Source organism: Schistocerca cancellata, chromosome 10 (genome assembly GCF_023864275.1).
Source record: "Schistocerca cancellata isolate TAMUIC-IGC-003103 chromosome 10, iqSchCanc2.1, whole genome shotgun sequence".
Classification (NCBI taxonomy): Eukaryota; Metazoa; Arthropoda; class Insecta; order Orthoptera; family Acrididae; genus Schistocerca; species Schistocerca cancellata.
In genome coordinates this window covers 127,448,174-127,461,652 of record NC_064635.1, presented here as the reverse complement: position 1 = coordinate 127,461,652, position 13,479 = coordinate 127,448,174, and the positions used below count along the sequence as shown (strand labels likewise).

The following is a 13,479-nucleotide window of genomic DNA, read 5'->3' as shown; positions in this document are numbered from 1 at the left end:
TTTTACCCTCCACGCTGCCCTCCAATGCGAAATTTGTGATCCCTTGATGCCCCAGAACACGTCCTACCAACCGGTCCCTTCTTCTTGTCAAGTTGTGCCACAAACTCCTCTTCTCCCCAATTCTATTCAATACCTCTTCATTAGTTATGTGATCTACCCATCTAATCTTCAGCATTCTTCTGTAACACCACATTTCGAAAGCTTATATTCTCTTCTTGTCCAAACTGTTTATCGTCCATGTTTCACTTCCATACATGGTTACACTCGATACAAATACTTTCAGAAACGACTTCCTGACAATTAAATCTATACTCGATGTTAACAAATTTCTCTTCTTCAGAAACGCTTTCCTTGCCATTGCCAGTCTACATTTTATATCCTCTCTACTTCGACCATCATCAGTTATTTTGCTCCCCAAATAGCAAAACTCCTTTACTACTTTAAGTGTCTCAACTTCTACTCTAATTCCCTCAGCATCACCCGACTTAATTCGACTACATTCCATTATCCTCGTTTTGCCTTTGTTGGTGTTCATCTTATATCCTCCTTTCAAGACACTGGTGTACGTGAAATACTTGGCACGAGCAGCTGTTCCCTATATATTAGCAATGAGTACCATCTTATAAAGTTACAGCTGAATCCATGTCATCGTTCCATTTCATATCTCCGTGCTACATAGAGCTGAAACCGAACTCTTGCTAAATCTCTTCCAGAGATCCAGAAGGTGCCTAAGTACTTAAGTCCGCTTCTGCATCTACACTAGAAGGTAGAAATATGTCTACTGACCGAATTTTAACAGATAAAACACACCGTGTTCAGTTTCACCTTTCTCGTAACTAGGAGTATTCGGTTTAGGAATTACACTGCATCAAAGAAATGTGAAATAAATACATCTCTACAAAGGAAAGACTGGTACATCCTGGAGCAGATTGTTTTCTCCTTATTAACAGTACAAGAAGCCATACGATCTTGTTCTGGAGGGTAATGAAAATTTGAATGCTTTATCATGAAGCTAATATTCCACTGCAGATAATTCATATTTCTGCAGTTACTCATGTACGTTCTTACATAAATTTTTCTCCTGTGACTGAGACTGATGGAAGAATTTTCTACCTTGCTTAGTTGGATGTGGTCTGCTTCTTCCTGGAACATAAATGTGGCGTACTTCAATAGGTCAAGAAATAATACAGTCGATCGCCAACGTATTTTGAGGCTCACCGTTTGTCATAGCAAAACGTGAGGCGGTTTCTCCAAGTGTTCGCACAGATGCACGAAAGAAGAAGACCATTTAGGTCTGCCTTCATTCATATGTTTTAAGACACCTGAAAATGAAACGGCGGGAGAGACAGAACTGTTCAAGTGAGCTCATAAGGGACGGTAAAGAATGCCTGACGAGAAAAATAAAACAAAAATGTTACCGAAAACCACAAAATCGAATGGAAACATTTACGTCACAGCTAAGGATGGTGCGCTGTATTACGATATATATTTTTTTCGTGGTACTAAAATCTGTTTGAAATCAAAATTAAAGAATCATTCGTAACAGAAAGTCATAATGAATTACGAATAAAAATATTGCACTGCCCGGGAATCGAACCCGGGTCGCAAGAATGGGAATCTTGCATGATACCACTACACCAGCAGTGCTACGGGAAACCGGTGTTTTGTACTAGATATTTCAACGTTGTATTACCTAATTTTTCTTTTTAAAAATATGGTTTTCTAGTGCAGTACCGACCGTATGCATATCCCGTACAAACTTGTGCACTGAATTAGCCAAGAAAGGCCCAGCGGAAAATAGTATTACGAGCAATTAGAAAGCTGGAAGGCTGCTCTTAGATGCACTTTATGTGATCGATATATATGTGTTTATACTTGTAACTGTTTTATAATTCGTAGAAAACATGAATTTCAGTTTCATACAGGGAATATGAAAAGTAATATTGACAAATGAAAAGGTGGGACCGAATATGAACGGCAAGAAATATCACAACAATTACAATATAGTTGTTCATCTTAATCTCTTGTGTCCGCGTTAGCTTACAAATAAATTTGTTTTTAGGTAGGATTCGTCTTGAGTAAACAGTTTTTTCTTTCTTTACCTAGATACAGTTTACTGAAGTTACAGCATAAACGACGCTCCTTCTTAATTTCTTTTTATTAAATAACAGGAAAATTGCTCTAACATATCTCTACATAGGTACTGGTTACATACATTTGAGTTTTTAAGAAATTATTCACAAATTTGAAACAGACAAGATTTTTTATTTATACCTTTTTACCATGTGCTGTGGCTTTTGCGTTACAGTTTTGTTTTCTTTCACGGTTTCTCATCTACAACCATACTCAACTGAGCATAGAAAGTTATTTACACAGAAAATTTCCATCTGGATACACTATTTTTAACATTATTTTATTGTATGTGGAAGACAGTGTGTGAGCGGAGGGGGTATCTGTGTATGCAATATGTTTCACTTTTTCTGGTTTCCCCATTGTCTTCCATGGGGAAAGCTATGTACGTTGACCAACACCGTTTACAAGCTATGAAAACAAGGCAGAACCACAGAAGGACGTTTTCAAACCCTACATAAATGAAATAACAAACGTTCTAAAACAACTCACACAGAGTAAAACTACTTCTCATTTGGCAAACAAGCCTCATTTCCGACAACGTGGGCTTCCCTTGGGGTCATAGGTCAGCGACTCTTGGCGACCATCTTTCTTTATCTCAGTGACAATATAATATTTGAAACCATTCTAAGGCGCAAATAATATAGGGTAGTCAAGAGCGCACATACAATGGTTTGTATGGGGTGGGCGGATCTAGATTTGGGTTTATGGAATACTTTTAATATTTTGGAGGACGAATAACGACTTTTAAATAGCCGTAAAAAATTTACAGTTCCTACCTTGTTAAAAACCTGCGTAATACTGACTCTCAATTAATTATCTTGAAAGGAAAACCACCTCACTACACTATTATTTTCCTTTCCTTGCGAAGTAGGGGGGGGGGGGGGAGTGGGGTGCGCTCCCCTCGACGCTGCCTATGGATGCCCTTATGGGTAGTATGTTGTCATTCGTGTGTAGATGAAACGATATACCTTCTACATGTCTCTACCAGCAACTGTGCAATAACATAAACACATTCTACCCAAAAATAAAATTCATCACGGAAACAGAAAATGATAAAATGTTAGATATCCTTGATCTCACAGAACACAGGCACAACAACCATCAAGGATTTTGCATATTCACGGAAATTACCACAGTAGCGCAGCCATACACAAAAAGCCAAAGCCCCCGAATACCCACAGACAAGCCAGTTTCCAGTAAATACTGCAGAGACTGAATAAAATTCCACTCAGCGAGTGAAAGAAAAGATAGATCAACCGAGTCAAAAAAATTAAAACATAAACAAAATGGATACCTGGCACACAACAACAAATCGATCTCACCAACATACGAACACAGACGCGCACAGCAGAACACACATGCAAACACGCATGAGCAAGAAACAACCGCAACAACAACCAAATGATACACTCAGTTACGACAACAAAGGACCCACAGGACTGTCATCAAACTGAAAAAAAAAACAGGACTAAAATAACATACAGAACAGATATCACAATAAGATAAAGATAAGAACAACATATCAACACAGCGAAACACAATACATCTGATATTTACTAGTTCACATGTCAGGACCGCATTCCAATTTATAATAGACAGACCAGCAGAAGTTTCAGTATTAGGTACAGAAAACACTGAAGCATACTAAAGAGTAACATTTGTCATTATACATTCGCGGGACACTTTATGGTATGGACAGCAGACCACCAGACAAGAACACCGACCTAAAAATTCTCAAACGCAGTAAGAGCCCCCTCCCCACCCACACATACACGATCACACAAAAACTACTACAAAGGGCGTTCAAAACGTTTTGCACAGTCGTCTCTAATTTTTTATTTTTATTTTTTGCAAGAGTAAAATGAAATTTTCTTTGTACATACTTGGAACATTAGCTATAAGTTGGTATATACAAGTATATTATTTTATTTACAGGTGAGCCATAATCGACCGTGAATTAGATGTCAGGTTGCGACAACGGTGATGGAGTTCGTCTTCAAGAGCGGCGATGACTCTGCCACATCGATTCACAGTTAAGTTGCTCCCTGTTTGTGGGGAGGACACAGTGGACCGCAGCAGTATCCAGCGGTGGTTGCAGAGGTTTAAACAAGGTCGTCTAAAGGCCCACCTACGTGGTAAAACATTTGATAGTGAGAAAGACCTTATTTTCCGTGTCAAGCGATGGTGCAAAAGTGAATTCCCAGAATTTTACCAAAGTGCATTTACATCATGGAAAGAGCGTTGGGCCAGATGCGTCACAGCTGATGGAGGCTACATTGAGTAGGCGCAATGTATAGATAAATGTTACAAGTATGTTCGCAAAAAAAAAGAAAAAAAATTTGAAACCACTGTGCAAAACTTTTTGAACTCCCTTTGTAATTGAGGAAAGCCACCAAATGCAGAAAGCCATACCTCAGGGAAACGAAATAATGAAACGAATACACAGCTCCCTGCGATGTGTTTTATGCCCTCAAAGAACTGTGAGGCAACGCTATCCCATAAACACACGTAAAAACACACGCACGCTCACGCACACACACACACACACACACACACACACACACACACACACACACACACACACAAATAATAGCCCAGTCAACGGAGACCAAAAAATGTCGGCAGCTAGAAAAAATTCTGTCTGTGCGTTGTGAGCATGGGGCTGGTTGGCGTTCAAAGTTAACTGTTTTAGGTTTTCTTGAATATCTCTCGAAAATTGCAGCTTGCAGCGAAAATGTTTCCGAGTACAAAACCAGATTACAACAAATTTTCTACAAACGAAAATTCTAATCATTTTTTCCTCTAAGACTAACAGTTCCCGCGTTCCAGAAGATGGGAAAATCGCTCATTATTAAAAACAGTATTTAATAGCGCAAACTTGGTGTTTATTGTTAAACATAAGTACAAATATTAGATCTGTGCACCGCGTCCAAATGCAGGAGAATCATATTAAGGGATAAGTTGTGTTCTGGGGGTGCAACAGGGTGATATGAGGGGGTGGATGTTGGAAGTTTGAGGGAAGGTAGGTTGCCAGATTGTGGCCATGCACTTCCCTCATTCATGGGTTTGCAAAATCAAGAGCGAGCATTCAATTCTCCATTTCCTGTACCACACTACGTCACAAAAAGCAACTACAGGGTGTTTCACAAAATTATAGCGATTTTTCCGGACGTAGCTTTATGAACCACTTGTGACACAGCGTGTCCGGGCATGCTTTAATTTTCCGCAAACTGTATTCATACTACGTGGGATGCAGATACGAATTACTAATAGTACTAACGCAAGAAGTGCATATGGACAGAATGTACGTAACTCTCCGCACGCTGTTCAACAAAGGTAGACAGAAGCTGGTTCATAGTTACGGGAGTGTAGTGTTGTTCCAGGAAAGGCAACTCTCCCCACACGAGCGCTGCTCGCTTTTCAGGTCACTGGCAGATTATACCTGCCCAGCATTTCCCGTCCAGTTCCCTTATGTGAGTAGACAAAATAATTTCGTAAGTTCGTGTTTATATAGTGGAGCTACTTACGGTTTATTGAGCACTTATTTTCATTTGTTAAGTGAGCTGTTGTGTGTAATAAGTTCCTATAAAAATGGCAGAGAAGTGCTTAATTTGTAAGTATGATGAAACTTCCTGGCAGATTAAAACTGTGTGCCGGACCGAGACTCAAACTTGGAATCTTTGCCCTTCGCGGTCGTGCTGTACCATCAGAGCTACCCAAGCCCGACTCACGACCCTTCCTCAAACCTTTCATTCCGCCGGAACCACGTCTCCTATCTTCCAGACTTCACAGAAGCTCTCCCGCAGACCTTGCAGAACCAGCACTCCTGAAAGAAAGGATACTGCGGAGACGTGGCTTAGCCACAGCCTGGGGGATGTTTCCAGAATGAAATTTTCGCTCTGCAGCAGAGTGTGCGCTGATATGAAACTTCCTAGCACATTAAAACTAGTTCTGCAAGGTCTTTGTTTTGAAGGTAGGAGACGAGCTACTGACGGAATTAAAGCTGTAGTTGGAATATATTGAATTTCCCTGAGACAGAGAAGTTGCTGTCCATGCATCAGCACGGCTTTAGAAAGCATCGCTCCTGCGAATCGCAACTCGCCATTTTTTCACATGATATCTTGCGAACCGTGGATGAAGGGTATCAGACGGATGCCATATTCCTTGACTTCCGGAAAGCGTTTGACTCGGTGACCCACTGCAGACTCCTAACTAAGGTACGAGAATATGGGATTGGTTCCCAAATATGTGAGTGGCTCGAAGACTTCTTAAGTAATAGAACCCAGTACGTTGTCCTCAATGGTGAGTGTTCATCGGAGGTGAGGGTATCATTTGGAGTGCCCCAGGGAAGTGTGGAAGGTCCGCTGTTGTTTTCTATCTACATAAATGGGTGGATAGCAATGTGCGGCTGTTTGCTGATGATGCTGTGGTGTAGTGGAAGGTGGCGTCGTTGAGTGACTGTAGGAGGATACAAGATGACTTGGACAGGATTTGTGATTGGTGTAAAGAATGGCAGCTAATTCTAAATATAGATAAATGTGAATTAATGCAGATGAATAGGAAAAAGAATACCATAATGTTTGAATACTCCATTAGGAGTGTAGCGCTTGAGACAGTCACGTCGATTAAATATTTGGGCGTAACATTGCAGAGCGATATGAAGTGGGACAAGAATGTAATGACAGTTGTGGGGAAGGCGGATAGTCGTCTTCGGTTCATTGGTAGAATTTTGGGAAGATGTGATTCATCTGTAAAGGCGACCGCTTATGAAACGCTAGTGCGACCTATTCTTGAGTACTGCTCGAGCGTTTGGGATCCCTATCAGGTCGGATTGAGGGAGGACATAGAAGCAATTCAGAGGAGGGCTGCTAGATTTGCTACTGGTAGGTTTGATCATCACGCGAGTGTTACGGAAATGCTTCAGGAACTCGGGTGGGAGTCTCTAGAGGAAAGGAGGCATTCTTTTCGTGAATCGCTACTGAGGAAATTTAGAGAACCAGCATTTGAGGCTGACTACAGTACAATTTTACTGCCGCCAACTTACATTTCGCGGAAAGACCAGGAAGATATAAAAGAGATTAGGGCTCGTACAGAGGCATATAGGCAGTCATTTTTCCCTCGTTCTGTTTGGGAGTGGAACAGGGAGAGAAGATGCTAGTTGTGGTACGAGGTACCCTCCACCACGCACCGTATGGTGGATTGCGGAGTATGTATGTACATGTAGATGAGGAGGGGTCGTGAGTCGTGCTTGGGTAGCTCAGATGGTAGAGCACTTGCCCGCGGAAGGCAAAGATCGCGAGCTCGATTCTCGGACCTGTACACAGTTTTAATTTGCGAGGAAGTTTGTAAGTAGGCTGTTTAGGTTTTTATATTGGTAACGCCACGTATCGCTCTGTATGAAAATCACTGTCTATGCTGTGTGCAGTCTGTGTCTGGTTTGCATTGTTGGAATTTGCCATTGTAATGTTGGGCAGTTGGCTGTTAACAGCGCGTAGCGTTGCGCAGTTTGAGGTGAGCCGCCAGAAGTGTGGATGTGGGGAGTGAGATGGCGGAGTTTTAAGAGCAAATGATCTGGACAGAGACAGTAAATTTGTAAGACTGGATATCATCAACTGATATATATATATATATATTGTGACTTTTGAAGGTAAATACATTGTTTGTTCTCTATCAAAATCTTTCATTTGCTAACTATGCCTATCAGTAGTTAGTGCCTTCAGTAGTTTGAATCTTTTATTTAGCTGGCAGTAGTGGCGCTCGCTGTATTGCAGTAGTTCGAGTAACGAAGATTTTTGTGAGGTAAGTGATTTGTGAAAGGTATGGGTTAATGTCAGTCAGGGCCATTTTTTGTAGGGATTTTTGAAAGTCAGATTGCGTTGCGCTAAAAATATCGTGTGTCAGTTTAAGCACAGTCATATATAATTTTTCTAAGGGGACGTTTACAGTTTCCTATCAGTGGACACACTGCTCAGAGTGAAAATTTCATTCTGTAAGTGAGATGTTTTCAGTGACCTGTGTAGTGTTCGTGGGAAAGGAATTGGATTGGTAAATGCGACATCTTGCTGCTGTCCGTCGTTCACAGCACACCGTAAAGTTGTGTAACCATAATGAATTCACTTGACGATGAATGAATGATTGACCAGAAAGTAACTGCTCTTTCCACACCATTAATTGTGTCACTGGTAGACTGCATAGATCTCTTCCATTCAGGAATTTCTGGTTGTTGAGTGGGTTGCACTGAGTGGAACAACTTACTACACGTTCACGGCATTTCGAGTGTCAATGTGATGAAAAACGACTACTCATTAACTCTATAACAGAATCTGCTGAAATACATGGCTTGTCTTGAAATATCTGGGGTTCCCTAACACCTAGGTGACCTACTTCTGTTGCAGAGGGAGTCAAATTACGCACCTGGACCTCTTCAGACGTTGGGAGAGCTGAAACTGGGGTGAAGCATTTTATACCCTCAGGCTACGAAAAGTAATCCAGCCATTGGTAGTGGACACAATGAAATCGGCATCGTCGAGTACATGTTGGCAGCCTATTACGCTTTGGGCAGGCTGCCCAGTGTGGTAGACAACTGAAAGCTGCAGCTACTGAGTTCTTTTACGTAATAGCTCATTTATCAACTGCAGGGAAATAGTCAGTTACGAGTGATAAAGTGAAAACAGCTCCTGTACATAACCACGAGACCAGTGCAATTGCTTTGCCTGTTCACATGAGAGAAATCGACAAGAAATGCTGCATAAATACAGCCTGTAAACTGAAAAGCGAGCTGCTCCAGTGCTGGAGGTAGTTCCCTCATCTGGAAGAACGCTGCCGCTCCCGTATAGGACGACCAATAATCTATTTCCCTTTATCGCTGCAGGACTGTGTTCAGAGATTTACGTAGATTCTGTACATATGCGTTTCTTACTATTATTCGTAGCTTACATCTACATTCCACGTGGTGCTAACGTACTTTGTGGAGAGTGAACACCCGCTGGACGTGTCTGCACACTGTGGCACCAGTGAGTCAGAGTCCCTCCATCTAATAGGCGCTGGTCATGCATTGTTGTTTACATCCTTGGGTGGGTTTCAAATGGCTCTGAGCACTATGGAACTTAGCTTCTGAGGTCATCAGTTCCCTAGAACTTAGAACTATTTAAACTTAACCTAAGGACACCACACACATACATGCCCGAGGCAGGATTCGAACCTGCGACCGTAGCGGTCGCTCGTTCTAGACTGTAGCGCCTAGAACCGCTCGGCCGCCTCGGGCGGCTTGGGCGGGTTTAGTGACATCTCTGAACACTCAAAGGGACTGTGTCTGTGATACAATATCCACAGTCAACGTGTATCTTCAGGAGTTCTGGGAACCGGGGTGATGCAAAACTTTTTTTGATATGTGTACATCGAGAAAAGTGACTAAGAAAAGGGAATATTATTATTACGCGGAGCCTGAGAACAAGTATCTCGAAAACGGTGCTGGCCGAATGTTCACGTGCTACAGTCGTGAGCATTTACAGAAATAGGTAGGAGAACTGTGAAACTGCACTAGGCGCTCAATGATTGAACATCCATGACTCTTCACGCAACGTATGGTTCGGAGGTTTGTCTGCCTTGTAATATAGCATACATGGCTATCTGTGGCATTTATGCCCATAGAGCACAATGCTGGTACACGGACAAGTCTTTCGCAGCAAACCGATCATCGTACATTGTTGAAGATGGAGCTTCGTAGCAGACCACCCGTTCGTGTACAGATGTTGACTCAACGACATCGTCAGTTACGATGTCAGTGGACACGGGTCCGCCGGCCGCTGTGGCCGAGCGCTTCTAGGCGCTTCAGTCCGGAACCGCGCGACTGCTAAGGTTCGAGGTTCGAATCCTGCCTCGGGCATGGATGTGTGTGCTGTCCTTAGGTTAAGTTTAAGTAGTTCTAAGTCCTAGGGGACTGATGACCTCAGAAGTTAAGTCCCATAGTGCTCAGAGCCATTTGAAACCCGCCCAAGGATGTAAACAACAATGCACACTTGTGATGGTCACCGGTGACGGTCACCAGTGACTGTGGCGAACACTCCTGGGTCACTGGTGTCCCACACTGCAGCTGTTGCCAACTGATTAGTTGGTGAAATAGACTCGAGCGAGGAGGAACTGTTGTTAGTACTTGTAATGAGGAGGAGGAGGAGAATGAAGACAAAACGTTCATTACACATACATCCACTGCTACGTGATCGGCTGGAGAAAGGATTGTATTACACCCTTTATGACGATCTGAGACAATCTGAGAAGACGTTTTTTCGGTATTTTCGAATGTCAAAAACTTCATTTGATGAACTACTAGTATTCTCCTTGTAGGTTATTAACCTCCTAGCCTCGTACAGGGATAGAAAATATATTTCGCTATTCTTGTGGTCCGAAAAATACGGTATTAAAGTGAAAAAAGAATATAGAACTTACCAATTTTGTTTCTTTCATCTATGCTCTTTTCATCGAAATCAGGCACAAACTTCGTAATGATTTCTTGCCACGCTTTTATTTTCATGACTTTGTTACTGTAGTCATCGCTTTTCATATCCCAAATAACAGGACGACTTTCCACTTCACTTATAAAATCTTCTGTGTTGATGAACTCTAAACTCATGGCTGCACTGTGTGGAGAACCACTGGGCTCAGCAACGGCTGCCTGTCTGTTGGCAACTCTGCAATGCCGTGTCTGTGATCGGTGTCCCAGTGTGAACACTCCAATACAAGCTAATGCATGTCCGGCGGTGACCGCAGCGAACACAGTATCGGTGTCCGTCACATGTGGCGAGGGTGAGTCACTACTGGGTCACCGTGACTCGGTGACTCAGTGCAGTGTCCCGGTGTGAATGCTCCAATTCAAACGAAGGTATCTCTATCAGTGACCGTCACCGGTGACCGTCACAAGTGCCCCAGTGTGAAACGAGCCTTAGATGGAGGGGGTCTGACAGCCGATCACTTCCAGTATATCCACCAGGGAGGAGGTACACTGCTCGTGTTGTCTGTAGTTCAACCATGCCTAGACGATCAATACCGCGGTTCGTTAGCGTCAGAATTGTTACTTTATTACAGGAAGGGCTCTCAACAAGGGAAGTGTCCAGGTATGTTGGAGCGAACCAAAGCGATGTTGTTCTGACATGTAGAAGATACAGAGAGACAATAACTGCCGATGACATGCCACACTCAGGCCGCCCTAGGGCCACTACTGCAGTGGATGACCGCTACCTACGGATTATGGCTCGGAGGAACCCTGACAACAACGCCACCATGTTGAACAATGTTTTTCGTGCAGCCACAAGACGTCGTGTTGCGTGTCAGTGGACCCGAGCGGTTCTAGGCGCTTCAGTCCGGAACCGCGCGACTGCTACGGTCGCAGGTTCGAATCCTGCCTCTGACATGGACGTGTGTGATGTGTTTAGGTTAGTTAGGATAAGTAGTTCTAAGTTTTAGGGGACTGATGACCTCAGATGTTAAATCCCATAGTGCTCAGAGCCATTTGAACCATTTGGACACGGGACGGTCGGCATTCGACTGTCGATCAATGGAAACGTGTCGGTTTTCCGGGAGAATCATATTTGTGCTACACTAGGTTGATGGTCGTCGGCAGAAACATCGAGGTGAACGGTGTCTCCAAACTTGGAGCGCGTTACCGGTGCAAGGCTGATGTGTTATGCGATGTGAGATATTCTCCTGCGCTTTGTTGGAACCTGTGGTAGTAATCTAACACACGGTGACACCAACGAACCACCTGCATCTCTTCATGCTTGACGTCTTACCTGACGTCGATGTCATGTTTCAGCAGTGTAACTGTCCGTTCACGGAGCCAGAACCGTGCTACAGTGATTTGATGAGCACTATAGTGAACTAATGTTGTCTCGTCGACTAAATTCTCCTGATGAAATCCTATCTATCTATCTATATCCGAATCCCGCTCCAGCTACTGCCGGGTCTCTGTGCTGATGAGTCCTCCCCATTTGGCTCGGTCCTCCCACCACTTTTCTTCCTCCACTTGCTGCCAGGTCACACCTCTACTTTCTACAGATATTCTGACTCCCATTTTCCACCGTGTTCTTGGTCGCCCTCTAGGTCTTTTCCCATCCATCTTTAGTTCTTCTAAAATTTTGGGGACTCTCTGCCCGTGCATCCTTTAAACATGCCCATACCATCTTAATCTCTTTCTTTCAATTTCTTCTCTCATACTTTCTTGTTTAAGGTCCTTTATAATCTCTACATTCCTTACTCTACCCATTCTTGTTTTTCCCTTAACTGCTTTGAGAAATTTCATTTCCCCTGCTTGCAGTCTGCTCCAGTCCCTTTCCGTCACTGTCCATGTTTCTCCACCATAGGTGACAATAGAGATGTAATAATTCTTATACATAAGGAGTTTTGCTCTTTCTGAAACTTCATTACTGCAAATCAGGTGTTTTATTGTTTGGTAGAAATTGCCTCCCTTCTGTAATCTCCTATTAATTTCGTTAGTTATTCTTCCATCTCTAGATATTTCACTCCCTAAATAAGTGAAACTTTCTACCGCTTTGAGGGGTTCTCCATTCAAGGTAATATTTCCGTTGATCCCTTTCTCTCTTCCAAATACCATTACTTCACTCTTATCTTTATTTATTTCCTTCCACGCATCAAGCTGTAACTGCACATCTACCTCTTTATCATCCCATATCATCTGCAAAAATCATCTTTTTGTCTTTTTCTTTTACTATTCAGAGTTCCCCAATGGTGTTCTAATTCTACAATTGTGTCCTCTGTACATTGTCTTTATAACTTTAATGTATCCATCTTCTATATCTATCTTCTTCATTTCTTCCCAGAGTCTTTCCCTGTCAACTGAGTCATATGCCTTTTTCATGTCTATAAAAACCATTATCACCCTTTTTTATACTCCCAACTTTTTTCCATCAGTTGACGGATAGAAAATATCAGGTCGATCGTGCTTCTTCCTTTCCTAAACCCATGCTGTTCTTCACTCAGCTCCTTTTCTATCTTTTCACTTATTCGATTTAGTAAAATTCTTTCAAAAATCTTGGCTGTATGACTCATAAGGGTTATTCCTCTGTAGTTTTTACAAAGTCTTTTATTGCCTTTCTTGAAGATGGGAACAATGTCTCCTGTTCTCCAGTCGTCAGGTGTTGTACTATTTCTCCACACGCTTGATAGTTCTCTACACAGCCACTGCATTCCCACTGGACCTGCTGCTCTTATCATGTCCACTGATACTTCATCAGGTCCTGGGGCTTTCCCCCCATTCATCTTCTTTACAGTTTTTTCCATTTCTTCCCGTGTAATTTGTCCTAATTCTGCTTCCCAACTTCTCTCAATTTCTCC

At 42.6% G+C, this 13,479-nt stretch overlaps 1 non-coding gene across 1 annotated transcript; it reads right to left on the bottom strand.

Moving 5' to 3' along the window:
- Window positions 1–1,576: 1,576 nt before the first annotated feature.
- Window positions 1,577–1,647, bottom strand: Trnag-ccc (transfer RNA glycine (anticodon CCC)). Its single transcript has one exon. It is a non-coding gene; the product is annotated as a tRNA-Gly (tRNA).
- Between the last annotated feature and the right edge of the window lie 11,832 nt (window positions 1,648–13,479).